The following is a 4426-nucleotide window of genomic DNA, read 5'->3' as shown; positions in this document are numbered from 1 at the left end:
TCACAACCTAGACAGATATAGACCATAAATATCCAATACAGTCATCCCTACAACACTCTACATGTGTATATACAATAGAGTTCCAGATAACAAGGATAGAAACTGTAACGAATCAAACTAGATCATGTCAAAGATCAAGCAAAAGTGACAAGCGGGAAAGCAACAAATAATCAGATTTAAGGAATGCAACCTAATTATCCAAATATAACCATGCTTTAAAGTTCAAGGAACTAAATAGAAATTAGGGAAGAAATACCCGCCTCAATATATCCCGTATTAACAGAACCACCCCCATCACGCAGCACATCGCCGATCAAGGTCCTGTATCACATATACAATTTCATGTAACTATATATGTGTACACTACAAATAGGTGAATTACCTATAAATAAATAACCAATATAAAAGTACTAGCTACTGTAACTACCACCCCTTTCCACTGATAAAACTAGATTAAGTTTTAACCTAGCTTAATCCATTCAAGAACTAAATTCCCATTAGATCCTTAATTATTTCCAATCTTCCATTATCACCTAACCAGAAGTAAACCTAAACATCATGGAAAAATCCATTTCAGATTTAGGTTAATCCACACTTACAATCCTCAATTACCGAGACAGAACAACATAACAGAGCCATACAACATTTAGGTCGTAAATCCACATTTACAACATTTAGGTTAATCTAATCACTGCTAACTAGTAAAACAGCATACTCTTAACCTTCCAACAACTAAACAGAATGATTCACAATTCCTATTGTTTCCATCATTTATCTAGATCACGGAGTACGCAGTACTTACTGCCCTTAATGTTCGATTAAGATAACAGAGCAAGAAATTAATAATGTATCAATCTCCTAGGAGCAGTAAACTACATAATGTATCTACACCAGTCAGATCAAGAAGAAAGAACAACTAGGAATCACCACAACAATCCGTTAACAACAATAACCAACTGATTTCCTTACCTCTGCTTCTTCAATCGCTGGAAACAATCGTAGTTTCGATGGAGGAAAGAAATCCCTAATAGAACTGTGGTGGTCGGAAACCAAAACAGAAACCCCTGCTTCCCAGAAAGATCACCCGAATCAATTCTAGAAAGAAAGATTAGAGGTTCGAATTCACGATAAAAAAAAACCAACCGCTTACCTCAAGATCACGGCTAGGGCACGATCTGTTCTTGTCGACGAACAGAGAAGGAGATCGGGAAGAAGGTAGTGGTTCTTACCTCACTCAATCGGTCGACGCTGGCTAGATCCAACGCCGGTGCCCTCGATTCCCTTTCGACAGCAGGCGAAATCTCCAAATCGAAGATCCGTCGCCGCGGTTCGTCGAGACCAAAGAAGAAAGAAAGGTCAGGGGAAAGAATAGGATCCCCTCCCTCCCAATGCTCCGAGATCCCTCCTCGCCGGCACCTCCGAGAGAAGGGGAGAAGAAGGTAGCCGATCACCGAGGTAGCGTCTGCGTCGAGCATTCGCGCGAGAGAAAAAGGGGAAGAGGAGGAATCGGGTCGGGTTCAAGGGTTCAGGTGCGAAATGGAGCCCTATTAATACAACTCACTTAGGGTTAAGGAAATTAAACCTTAGATAATTCCTCGATTAAACCTGATAATACGTATCAATTTAAACAGGCTTCTTCCCATTCGATATGTTCATCCCCTTAAACGACTCATACGAGCTCCCTTTAATTCCGAAAAAATTTCTAAAAATTTTCTAAAAATTTCGTAAGGTTATTTCTTGATAACCCTATAATAAATTCACATATCTTACATTCTCCCTCACTAACAAAAATTTGGTCCCCAAATTTACCACTATCTCCTAGGAGCAAGAAGTAGTAGATAAACTAATTCTAGTTACTGAAATAAACTTTACTCACCTCTAGTAAACAGGTGTGGGTAACTAGCTCGCATCTTATCTTCCAACTCCCAAGTGGCTTCTTCATCTGAGTGATGCCTCCATCCGACCTTGACCAGTCGAATTGTCTTGTTCCACAACTGGTGCTCTTTGCGGTCTAAAATCTGAACTGGAATCTCCTCATAAGATATATCTGGTTGAAGAACAACTGATACATCTGTGAGAATATGCGAAGGGTGCGGTACGTATCTCCTCAACATCGACACATGGAATACATAATGCACCCCAGTCAGTGATGGTGGTAGCGCCAGTCGATACGCCACCTCACCTATCCTCTCGAGAATCTGGAAGGGTCCAATATAGCGAGGTGCCAACTTACCCTTCAACCCAAACCTTTTTACTCCTTTCGTAGGGGATACTCGTAAGAATACATGATCACCCACAATAAACTCTAAAGGTCTACGTCTCCGATCTGTATAACTCTTTTGTCGATCCTGAGGCTCTGACAACCTGCGCCTGATGGTATGGATCATCTCTGCATCATGATGAAGACTCTGTGGCCCCAAAATCTGTGTTTCCCCAACTTTTATCCATAAGGTGGGAGACCTGCATGCTCTGCCATACAACGCCTCATAAGGAGCCATCTGTATCGCTGAATGATAACTGTGTTGTAGGCAAATTCTACTAAATGTAAATGATCCTCCCAACTACCTCTGAAGTCTATGACACATGATCTGAATAGATCCTCTAATTTCTATATAGTACGCTCTTACTGACCGTCTGTCTAGGGTGGAAAGCCATACTAAAACGTAACTCTGTACCCATAGCCTGCTGTAGACTCTGCCAAAATCGTGAAGTAAACCATGGATCTCTATCCGAAATAATACTGAGAGGTACTCCGTGAAGCCTGATAATCTCCCTACAATATAACTCTGCTAATCGATCCAATGACTCCATCCTACAGATCGAAAGAAAATGAGCAGATTTGGTTGATCGATCAACGATCACCCAAATCGTATCATGTGTTCGTCGGGTTCTGGGTAGACCCACGACAAAATCCATTGTGATATGCTCCCATTTCCATTCTGGTATCTGTGTCTTCTGGAGTAAACCAGCGGGTCTCTGATGTTCAGCCTTCACTTGCTGACATACAAGGCATCGTGCAACAAAATCCATGATGTCTTTCTTCATGCCAGCCCACCAATAAGAACTTCTCAGATCCCTGTACATATGTGTACCACCAGGATGAATCGCAAATCTGGATCAGTGTGCCTCCTGAAGTAGGTCCTCCTTCAAAGAAGGTAGCTCAGGAACATACAATCTCCCCTGGAAATACAGAATTCCATTTCCATTGCAAGAAAACCCTGTCAGTTGTCCTGGAATAATTCTGCTACACAAAAATTTCAGATGTTGATCCGTAGCTTGAGCTTCTTTAATCCGCTCGACAATGGGTGACTGGGAAACCATAGATCCAAGAATACCCGGCTCAGTCTGACACTGCTCTACCAATCCCAACTCAGAAAATTTCTGTACTAGTTCGGTAACCATCACACAGTGATAAGCAAGAACTCCTCGGGATTTCCTACTCAACGCATCAGCTACCACATTAGTTTTCCCTGGGTGGTAATTGATCGTACAATCATAGTCCTTCAAGAATTCCATCCATCTCCTTTATCTTAAGTTCAATTCTTTCTGAGTAGATAGATACTTAAGACTTTTATAATCTGTGAATATCTCGAAGGTAACCCCGTATAGATGATGTCTCCAGATTTTTAGTGCAAATATGATGACTGCCAACTCCAGATCATGCACGGGATAATTCTTCTCATGCTCCTTCAGTTGACGAGAGGCATATGAAACTACCCGTCCATGCTGCATAAGTACTGCGCCTAACTCCTGTAACGATGCATCTGTATATAGTACAAAGCCATCATCTCCGGAAGGAAGTACTAATATAGGTGCAGAAATGAGTTTTCGCTTGAGTTCCTGAAAACTATTCTCGCAAGACTCCGTCCAACAAAATTTCACTCCCTTTCTGGTTAGCCGAGTCAAAGGCAGAGCTATGCTAGAGAAACCCTCCACAAACCTCCGATAATACCCAGCTAGACCAAGGAAGCTACGAACCTCTTGTACAGACTTTGGTTGCTCCCAACTGGTAACAACTTCTATCTTTTATGGGTCCACAGATATGCCACTACTAGAAACAATGTGTCCCAAAAAACCCACAGAAGGTAACCAAAATGCACATTTGTTGAACTTTGCATAGAGATGTTCTCGTCGGAGCGTCTCCAAAACTATATAAAGATGCTGCCCATGTTCCTCCTCGGATCGAGAATATATCAGAATATCATCGATGAATACAATAACAAACTTATCTAAGAACTCAATAAATACCCTATCATCAGATCCATGAAGACCGCTGGAGCGTTGGTAAGTCCAAATGACATTACAAAAAACTCATAATGTCCATAACGAGTACGGAACAATGTCTTCTGTATATCTGAATCTCTCACACTAAGCTGATGATAGCTAGAGCGTAGATCAATCTTTGAATATACACAGGTATTCTTGA

The sequence above is a fragment of the Zingiber officinale genome, chromosome 9A (assembly GCF_018446385.1).
Source record: "Zingiber officinale cultivar Zhangliang chromosome 9A, Zo_v1.1, whole genome shotgun sequence".
In the NCBI taxonomy this organism is placed as follows: Eukaryota; Viridiplantae; Streptophyta; class Magnoliopsida; order Zingiberales; family Zingiberaceae; genus Zingiber; species Zingiber officinale.
Note: the sequence above shows the minus strand (reverse complement) of the source record.